Below are 11585 nucleotides of genomic sequence, written 5' to 3' on the forward strand. Positions count from 1 at the left end.
AGCTGACAATGTGTCGCGGATCATCAAATACGTTCAATACTAAACTAAATATTCAGCCTGCACTGGTCTATGAATGTGGGTGATTCTTATTGTATCTAAACAATATGTGAAGAGCTTCTCTTTCAGTTGACGAAATCCCTGTAGCTTCTCCAGTCCCGGAGAAGTGCTGCGTCAGAGCGCAGTGCCATTACCCACGGCCATTCACTGTGTTTTACCTTCATTAAATCACCTGAAAACTATATCAAGCTAACCATACATACCTACATACAGACGTCTACACACAGCAGAGCGTTCCGTTAATAGTTCTGCTTTTTTTATGAAGGAGATGCCCTGTTACCAGGGCTCATCATAGCTGCACTGAGATATAGAATATGATCTATATATTTATATTCACGAGAGCCCTCATCTAGTTTTAACTAAAGCCTAAATATTCTTACCTCTTGTGTCTTGCTCCCTTTCGTGGGTATGGTCGGAGATTGTACACAGGGGCTGTATTGGGGCACTCCTGAGAAGTGGAGGGCATGCTCAGGTTGGCCCGATAGGCAGCTGCCTGGGCTGTTGTTGGTCTGCCACGGTTAAAAATTGAGCGAACTTCTTCTATATTTCATTCAATATTCAGACTTCATTCAATATATTCAAGGTTTCATTCAATATATTCAAAGGTTCATTCCGTATATTCAAGGTTTCATTCCATATATTCAAAGGTTCATTCCATATATTCAAGGTTTCATTCCATGTATTCAGACTTCATTCCATATATTCAAGGTTTCATTCCATATATTCAGACTTCATTCCATATATTCAAAGGTTCATTCCATATATTCAAAGGTTCATTCCATATATTCAAGGTTTCATTCCATATATTCAGACTTCATTCCATATATTCAAGGTTTCATTCCATATATTCAAGGTTTCATTCAATATATTCAGACTTCATTCAATATATTCAAGGTTTCATTCAATATATTCAAAGGTTCATTCCATATATTCAAGGTTTCATTCCATATATTCAAATGTTCATTCCATATATTCAAGGTTTCATTCCATATATTCAGACTTCATTCAATATATTCAGACTTCATTCCATATATTCAAGGTTTCATTCCATATATTCAGACTTCATTCCATATATTCAGACTTCATTCCATATATTCAAAGGTTCATTCCATATATTCAAGGTTTCATTCCATATATTCAAAGGTTTAATTACCTGAACGGCATGCAATATATATATATATATATATATATCTGTATATATCTATATATCTATCTAACTATCTATCTATCTGTATATATATATATATATACACACACACACATACATATATATACAACATCAACAAGTAACTCATCAACATATTGATGACAGTCACTGACTTGTGTCAAAACACACAGAAAAACTGCCTCAGAGCTAGATATGTTTCAGGCAGAAAAGTTACGGCAAGTTTTGACCAGTTCAGACCAACCCTGAACATTTTTTTTACCATTAACTGCACTATGTAGTGCCTAAAAACTGGCATGAAATATACATATACCACATTTAACACACATCAACAGTACAAAACATGGAAATTCTCCCACCAATCTCAATCTAAACTGTTCAAAATACACTTCGACCTTGACTGAGAGCTTAAGTTTTTAAGCTTCTCTTAAGTTCTTTATCTATGATGACAGTGTATGACCTATCACGTTTAGAAAAGAAAAGAAATTAATCAGCTGACTTCAGAACTGCTTCAACCAAAGTAACTAGTACTAGTGCTAGTACAATAATAATAAAAGTACAATATCTGCAAAGGCTAAGGCATGATATAACCATCTCACATTAAACATGAGAACTTTCTATAAACTGTAATATGTAATGCCTACAAACAGATATGAAATATACATACATGTACAACACACATGGCAGAGGTACAAAACAGAACCTGAAAGAAAAAGCAATTTCTTTGAGTCCAGTGACAGCCTATCCATAGGAACACACTTCAAAATGTGCTACACAAGTAGTACACATATTTTTAGAACAAGAAAAACATCTATGCTGACTGTCACTGACTGTTTGGACACAGTGTTTGCCCCTTATGAAAACAGCTTGATTTTCAGCTGCTGTATCTTTGCATTCAGTTTGTGTCCATCCAAGTTCATAATGATCTTCTGGAAAAACTCGAAGGTGTACTTGAGGTTTTCGGGAAAGGCTAGATCAAGGGCATAAATGAGCCCAAACAGCATGATGAACCCCATGATGACGCTGCCAACATTGTTGAGGACTTTAATGCCCTCAATCACAACTCCCACGTCCTCTGGCTCCTCATGTCCATCTCTTCGGACTGTGTAAATCCCCATGACTGTGGTGGTGATGTCCCTCTCTGCATCCTCAGCTGCAGCGGACTGAACAACACAGAAAACAAAAAAAATTTAAATTCTAAACAACAAACCATATATATCATATACAAAATATAAATGCACAGTTACTACATACAGCAGTTTAGAGCAACAGTTCATCAGTTGTCATGGTCAAAAAACAGGTGCTAATTTGGCTGTAGCTTTCAACATTTGACCTAAGATATCTGGCCAGGGTTAGTGATGATGGTGTGTCAGGCTTTCACAGAATCTTCTGATGCACACAACAGTGTTGTTTCCTGAAGTCATTGGCTATTGCATAGTATTTCTCATAAATGAAGCATGGAATTAGATTAGTATCAATATTATAGAGTAACTAACCCCTGCGGTCAGAGCCTAACTTCACCTGCTAATTTTGATAAATGCTTAAAAAGTGGGCAGACACTGACAGAACAAGGAGAGAGGAGGAGCTGAGACAGGGTGGAGCATAGATGTGTGACAAATTACTTAACATGACAGAGAAATGAGAGAAGAGAAATGGACAGCGACACAGACTCTCAGGTAACCTGTTCTACAGACTGCTCCTCAGATTCTGGAGGTGGAAACACAAAGGAATGTGTGGAATCTGAGGCACACAACATGACAGTGGACTGAGCCTGATCAGCTTCAGCTACATCAATGCCTGAAACTGGAGCTGTCATAGCCAAGGCTATAGCAGTGCAAGAGAGCTGTGTAGCAACATAATGTTAGCAGCTTTATGGCCAACATTTTTCAGTTTTAAACTATGCAATTGTTCCAGAAGACAGGAAATACAGGAAAAATAGAAAAAATATGAATAACAGTATTTTTTATGTTGCATGTTTACAATTATAATACATGAGAAAGAATTTTGATAAACTTACCAAATATTCCTTGAAAAACACATCTGGGTCTTCATTGACATAGATAACAAGGCTTCTCAGGATGCACTCCCTCCTTAGGTTGATGTCATCGCGCTAAAACATGGGTGACAAATAAAGACATCTGGTTATGATAGTGGTGCAGGGATTAGAGCAGTCTGAAGATCATTGTGTTTTTGGGCTGTCATTATACTTGAAAAAAAATTATATAATCAAACTGTAAAAGAAAGCAGACATTAAATTATGAAAAATTATAGCTGCACTAAGTAGGTTTGAGAAATTAGTAAGAGCATGTAAGGTTTTCAAACATTGACCTCCTTTCTTCAGGCCTCCCTCTTGCTGAGATTAAAAGAATACTTAACCATATTGTTGTTATCATCACTAGCTGAGTAGTAGTAGTAGTACGTGCAGCAGGACAAAGTGCCCACCATTTTGTTTTGGTTCAAGGACTGTTGCATTTCCATTTGTGTATAAACCAAGCACCACTCAACTTGCAAGCTTTTTTGGTATGATGCACTGCAGTGCATTCTTGTAGATTTTCTTCCCTCCCTTTTAGGCAAAAGCAAATGCCACAGCTCCTTGTCTCTGATCATGTAGCACCTATTTCCTCGTGTTATGAAAACACCATATTTCCAGCTGTGAAATACTTCTTTAAATGAGCAGCTACAAACAAGAAAAACACTTAACCACCACAATACAGTGAAAGTTAGTTTAATGCATTTATACTAACCGAGTCTGTCATTGCCAGGATGCACTTTTGAACTTTTTTTTTTGGAACTTTTTGCCCTTTAACTCCTCCTTTGCTCTGGAAGATCTAAATCAGCTTGTCTGAGAAGTGGTTCATCTGTGACAGGAACTTAGATTGTAGTGGCTTCGTGGTGATACGCAAGAACTCTGCATTCACCTGAAAAATGTTCAACAATGCACAGACATGTTACATGTACTGCCATAAAGGGAAGCAGGTTTATTGCAATACAAATTGCAGCCATTAATCACCATGGACAATAATAAAACTAATAATAAAACACACAAACATTTACTTACTTCACTCTGCTCAAACAGGGCAGGCCATCTATTTTTGAAGTCTTCTATCATAGGCCTCTGCTCCACAACCTTGAGTTGTCTGTGGGAGAAGGTTTTCTCCATTTTTGCTTTTATCACAACTTCGTTGTCACGCTTTTTCAGTTCTGACAGTAAAGCAATTCTCTCGTTCTCCAAGCTTTCAGCAGTTTCACCTTTTGGGTGCAGAGGAATGTAGCTAACTTCAGCCTTTCTAGGCTTCTTGATGTTAGCTGCAGCTTTGCCTTGGCCTTCTCGTTTGTGTACAAGGACTTTACATGGATTTCGGGATGACCGAGTCTCCCAAGCTTTGTTCGATAATTTTGCATTTTATATTTTAGTGACTGTTTCCATCCCCAAAATCCTGTCTTGGATCCTAGCTGCCCCAAACAAGGATGGGTCCTTGTCAAAGCTGCTGCTACCTCTTCACACTGATAGTCTTTAGGGTATTTGGTGTATTTCATCATTTCTTGAGCTAGACCATCAAGGATGACCCCTTTTAGCTTTGGGCCAGGGTTGAAGTATGTTCCATTTGTCTCAAACTCATTATTCTTTTGCTGTAGCTCAAATTCAGTCTCACAGGTGAATTTAGGGACCACAAAAACTAGGGGCCAGGAGAACAATCCTGAGGGATGAAATTCTGGGGATGAATGCGGGGTCGATGTGTACAGCGTATCATTGCTGCTTGATGAGGTCAGTGATGAAGAAGAAAAGGTTTCATAATTTGGGCTTGTGTTATTCAAAGCCTCATCAGACTGTTCTACTGTGTACAAAGTGATGTAGGGTTCCACAGGTGGCGTGAGAGACATGTATATTACTTTGAGTGTGCTCTTATTTTGGATTTCAGATAATGACATTAGATTCATTAACTCATTAAAGTCAGAATCCATGTACTGCAAACGGAAGTCCTCATGCAATTGAAAGCATGTCTTTACGAGATGATGTAGTTCGTCCACTGTTTCTGGAATACCAGAAACCAGGTGCAATTTTCTTGAGTCAGATCCATCACCAAAGATGACCCATAGAACAGCTGGATTTGCCATTGTGTAACACCTTTAATCCTGATCTGAAACAACAAAGAAGTAGAACAAGAAAAGAATACATAAACATTATATATGAAATGCAAATAAAATAGTTTTCAGATTTTACAAGAGCCAGACATCCAACACCCAGACTATTTAGTGGAGCCTGACTGATACTTAATTTTTGAGGCCAAAGCAACACACACAGTTTTTGCAATGATCCTTCAAATACAGTTATCAAACACTTGACACGTGACTATTATTTTTTACAACCTAAAAATAAACTTTACTGTCTGAAATGCAGTTTTTTTCTGCATTATTCTATGTACAAAGAAAATGTATCAGCACATTGGACAACACTGATACCAATGTCTGTGATCAGGCTAATCAGCAAACTGATAGATCAGTTAGGCTCCACTATTTATATTCAACAATGTCACTAACCTTTAACGATGACAAATCTTTTCAACATTACTATGCGCAAGCCCCCTACAATGTATTCCACAAGGGGATATGGGTCCTCCAAGTCTCCAAGCTCAATTAGGGCAACCTCTGTAGTGGGTGAGGCAGACAGTTCAAAGCTACCACAATGCTCCCTGTACCAAGCACAAGCACTTCTCACTAGAAAAAACAGATTCTCCTTTACAATGCACAGCTGAATTATCTCATGTGGTGGCAATTTCTGTGAAACAAGCACAAAGTCAAACACTTCTTTCTGAAAGTTTAATTCAGCATCTGCAGATGGACTCATCAGTACACATCACCTGAATGACATGCACAAATGAGCAAAGAACACAGGAGAATCTGTGTTCTTATAACTCTCAGCCCCCTCCCACTAAGCATGCAAAGGTATTTATTACCCTCCTGTAGTTTCACTCAGTGGAGGAGACATCCTGTCCATTTGTTTACATGTTCTGTGGATGACCCCCCCTGTGAGATCCCAGTTGTTTGATCCCAATCAGAGATACCATGAGAAGCCATAAAGATTTGGTTTCTCGAGGCCATACAACTCAAGTCTCTTAAGCCACCATCGTAAGCCTTAAGGTTACCCTTTCAGATAAACAATTTGGTGAACCATTTGGTAAGTCCTCCACATACATGTCTGCTCATGCAATTACACATTCACAAATGTAAAAATTTCCATTACACTCATTAAACTTCGGAAGTCCATCTACACATCCATGTACAATAAGCATTCCCTTACTGTAACATATACCACTATAAGACAAATGTTTTGCCATATGGACCTCAGTGACCTCTGGGTATCTCTGATGCAGTTCAGATCTTACTCCCTCACTAAGGACATCCACAGGCATGATTGAGACATCCACTACCTCCAAGGATGACTTCTTCACGTTGGAGGCATGTGCATGATAGGCCAGCATAAACTGATGTTTAGTAGCTAGTGAGCAAGGTATATTTTTAAAGCAGTTTGTATGCCGAACAACCTGCTTGAAAAAGCTATGTTTAGCCTCAAACCTCATTGTCCACAGTGCAACCAGAGGTCCGAAGCAACGTATCATTTGCGGATAATGCTCTAAATAGTGATGTTTAGGTAGGAGCTTAATATGTGGAAAGAGTTCAAGATAGCGCTGTCTGTGATCATAGATCTTAGCCTCAAGATATGCAATGGTCTCATCTGTGTGTACAGGGGCAACAACCAACTCAACAATATCCTTAAGACCCAGAATCACTAGCCATGCTGGTTCATCTTCTGGTACAATATGCCCAATTACAAAGGGAAGAAATCGTAACAATGTCCAATTTTCATGTGCATTTCCCCCTATAGACTCCAGGATACTCCAGGATACTCTGCAACTTCTACAGATGCACCATTGAGAGTATCCTGACCGGATGCATCACGGCCTCAACCGTAAGACTCTACAGAGGGTGGTGAAAACTGCTCAGCACATCACCAGGACGGAGCTACCATCCATGGAGGACCTCTACACCCAGCGTTGTAGGAAGAAGGCTTACAGGATACTGAAAGACCCCCATCACCCCAGCAACAAACTCTTCTCTCTGCTGCCGTCTGGCAGACGGTACCGCAGCATCCGGACCAAGACCACAAGACTCAGGGACAGTTTTATCCCACAGGCTGTAAGACTGCTGAACTCCTGAGCTCTGTGAAAGTCACTACATCCGTTTAAAACAACATAGTTATTTTCACATTACAATATTCATTTGCAATAATTGATATTTATTTATTTAGTTTACAATAATTTTCATTCTGTCACCGCGTTTCTATTCATCATATTTCCTACCAAAATAAAAATATAAAGAGTGCAATAATTCATATCTGTCCATTCCTCCCCATAACTGCTGCTAAATTAAGTCTGACATGTATATATCTCATTTAGCACCTTATAATGTTTTATTATTTTATTATAATGTTTATTTTATTTTTTTGTACCTTACAATGCTTACTTAATTTTTTTTGCACTAGTACTGACATTTGTACATATTTTTTCATTTGCACTAGTGTATGTTATTGTATTTTAGTTACTCTTATCTTATTTTATGACACTTGCATGTTGAGTTGCTTGAGGTGCCTGGGATTTAAGATTTTCATTGCCAACATGTACGCTGTATCTGTTGTGCAGATGACAATAAAACCTTTGAACCTATAGTGTTCCTAGATGTGAAAGAGCGTGTTATGGCATGTGGGCAATTGGTTTTGTCTCCCCATTTATATGGAAATGTCTGAATCAATGTGTTAAGGAAATCGAGAGTGAAGTATTTTTTTTTAGATCAATAAACTAATACAGCGTGCAAGTTCGGCTGGAACAACACCCTCAAAGAGATCATGCACAATATCAGGAGGATAGCCAGTGCTTACATGAAAATGAGAAAGGTGCTCTGTTAAAGCACACTGCTTTTTTACACCACAGTAAATAGTAGCACTTTCCTGAGCAGAAATGACATGAACATCATAGATATCTCTGGTTCTTCACATCCTTGGACTGAAATTCTGATTTATCTCCTGTACAAAATCTGCAGATTGACCCGCCAGAAAAACTCTCAACAAATCCACCTATCGCATGCGCACCAAGATTGTCAGCAATTACACACTGCACTGAACCTTTAACAAACTGACCAATCTGTGAAATAAAAACTCTGTGCTGTTCTAGTATACTCAAGAAGAGTGGCTCTAATACTTTTTGATAGCCATAGGCCTTGACATCATCAGATTTGCAAAGAACAGCTAAATAGATTGAGCTTAGTTTTGAATGGGAACCTGGTGGCAAATTTCCCAAAACCCAGTAGACACCACAGAGTTTGTGTTTTTTACGAGATGTCTCCAGAGGGTTACAAATCTCAAAATCATCAACGTAAAGATGAACTGCTATTCTAAAACCTTCACTAGACAGAAAACTATTTTGTTTATAGTACTCACCGTCTCTTATGGTACGGTACTCTTGTAAGCAAGTCGATGGCTGGTTTTGTATTCTTGGAGTTTCAAGATGATCAAAGACACCTTTATCAGAGAGCAACTGCTGCAAAGATTGTAATAGAGGTATGTACTGAAATGTCCTTTTCCTTTGGGCATCTAGTATGTATTCAACAGGCTCCACAACCCTAAAATGAGAGGTATAGTATTCTTTACGTTTATAAGCAGTAGCAAGAGGACCATCCTTTGCGATAGTTATACCTAATGGTTTAGTTTTACATATAACAGCTCATCAACGACTGAATCTTCAACTTGTAGATTATGGCTCTGAAATACACCACAAACTGTAGCTTTTGTCAAAGGCAAAGATTCTGTACTTAATATAAAGTGAAGTTCAGAGAGTACCTTATCAATAACAGCCTTTGGAATGTGAACAATATTTTCCAACTTCAGTAAAATACATGCAATTTTCTCTTCAATAAAATTTGTTGGATGTAACTCTGCAAGATCATAGCAACTTAGTGTTTCGTATTCGTGATCTGTGTCTATGGATTCTGTTAGCCCACCTGCAGAATTATCTGATTTATCTTAACTGATGTAAATTAGTGCTTGTACAGATTACATTTGCTTGGAAGTCTTTTAATGAATGTTGGTTGTGTTTCCTGTTTTTGTGTGTGTTAAATGTACTGTAAATGTTGGTTTTAAATGTGCAGCCTAAAAACACACATGGAACCGTTTCATTATGCCTGAGATGTCCATTTAGGTGTTGAAAAAAATCTCTTTCTGTTGCTAGTTCTCTGCAAGAACACACATGACACTGGAATGTAGATGTTTCTAATGGCTTTGGAGTTGTCTGTTTAGCATGGCTTTTGTATGTGTGATTTAATAGCTTATTCCTTGTATTAAATGTACAAGGGCAATCTGTGTATGGACCATAGACTGTATATAAAGATGGACGTAGTGTCCGTGACGTCACCCGTTGGTTTCTGTAGAGTGAAAATGAGGCTCGTAGTGGGCGTTTCACCCGGCGCCATCTTGCCGGGGCCTGACTCCTCCTAGTTCCGGGCTAACCCATAAATGGGCAAAAAGGCGGCGCGCGAGTGGACGCTAGGCGGGCCGAGTGAAGACTGACAACCGAGCCACGCCCACAGAGCTTATCGTTACCTGGTTAGCTCAGGCTAAGGAGCTAGGCTAAATGCTACCCGTGACTGCTAACCGGCTAGCGCTGCGGTGTTGTTGCTCCGGGATGGTCGCGGTCGTAACATCGAACCGAACAGAGGTAAGTTACCCTGAAACTTTACAACAACAAAACCTATTGATTTATTTATTATCATAATCATACCACATATACTTACATTCCTCAAGTGGTTTTTGATGTTATTGTGGTAATTCACCGTTTATTTAACACTTCTAATGAAGTTTGAAGCAAGTTAACTAGCTTTAGTAAAGAGTTGTGTTTTGTCATTTGATTGTAATTTTTATAAGTTAATATTAATAAGCTGCATGTGATACAGACTTGTATAACCGCCATTACTATTACAACCTCTTTTTTTAGCCTGTTATGGATTCACAGTGAATTAGACTCAGTGCAGATGTGTAATTATATGACAGTTTAGATGTGATTATAATCTCCACACACCACTGTTGTAAACAGTGCTCATATTTATTATATATATCTGTTTTAACACTGCGAGAAGTTGAGGGACTTGAAGTGGACTGTTATCAACAGCACTGTGAGAGATTATCACCTTGAATATTACAGATGTGGTAGAAAGACATTTTATATATTTATACAATGTTTATTTCTTTTAGTACATCAGTTTGGCTGAAATCTGTGGTGCTTCCACCTGCTGAACACAGAATAAACTGTAAGTACCCGTCTTGACTGCTTAACACAGCTGATATTACATGTGTCAAAATTATTGTAATTATTGTCTTCTAGAGTATCTGTCAATTATCATGTTTCTCCTCTGTTCCTTAATATCTACAGATGTGACAATGATTTTAGCATAAAACATCCTTTAACATGACTTTTTTCATTACATGAAGCACTGCAACACCTGATGTCCTCAGAATCCACTGTGGCAGCAGCAACATGGTGGAGATCGGCAGCTTCAGGCTGGTCAACATGATAATAATATTGAGTCAATTTCTATATCCATTATGGTTGGTAAAATTAACACTATCACAACAATGTTCATCTTTTACTTTCTGATTTAATAAACCTTAGATAAAAAGTGTTGTCTTTTCTTTTTTGACATAAGAGACAGAACACGGTCAGCACAGCTGTGTCCCTCAGGTTCGTCCGTCCCTAATAAAATGACAGGAAACATAAAAGTATGGCATTATTGCAGAGATACGTGTTACTTTCAAACAAAGTCTGTGTCCTTATATTCTGTGGATATTTAAGTATGTATCTGAATATGGTTTGGGATTAAACAGTGTACTACAATGAATGTGCAGTATGGAGTTATTTCACATTAAAAGTATTGCATATATAATGTAATGCATCATGTGCAATAATGTGCTTTAATTGTTAGCAAGTTATGAAAACAGGTCTATACCTGGTAGGTAAAGTGTTCATTCATAAATAAAGTCCAGCTCAACAAGTTTCACACTGCAGCAGCTGCACTAACGTTATTTCTGAACCAATAATCTAATAAAACATTAATACTGAAGTTACTCTAGGTAACGTAGTCAAATAGGTTGGGGAGCTGAACAACTTTACATAACGTTAGATATCTAACTTGATGATATTCACTAAACACACAGTCGCCTTCAGTTTAAAAGATGTATCACCATAAACTCTAATGCTCCTCTCTCCGCTGTGTGGACGCTTCATGTCAGGTTAATTACCCCCATCCCTCCCGTTAGCAT

At 38.2% G+C, this 11585-nt stretch overlaps 1 long non-coding RNA gene across 1 annotated transcript; it reads left to right on the plus strand.

The window, feature by feature from the left end:
- Nucleotides 1-9613: 9613 nt before the first annotated feature.
- Nucleotides 9614-11164, plus strand: LOC138405328 (uncharacterized). The gene is made up of 3 exons (XR_011239047.1): nucleotides 9614-9987; nucleotides 10521-10576; nucleotides 10758-11164. It is a non-coding gene; the product is annotated as an uncharacterized lncRNA (long non-coding RNA).
- The last annotated feature ends 421 nt before the right edge of the window (nucleotides 11165-11585 follow it).

Source organism: Paralichthys olivaceus, chromosome 17 (genome assembly GCF_024713975.1).
Source record: "Paralichthys olivaceus isolate ysfri-2021 chromosome 17, ASM2471397v2, whole genome shotgun sequence".
In the NCBI taxonomy this organism is placed as follows: Eukaryota; Metazoa; Chordata; class Actinopteri; order Pleuronectiformes; family Paralichthyidae; genus Paralichthys; species Paralichthys olivaceus.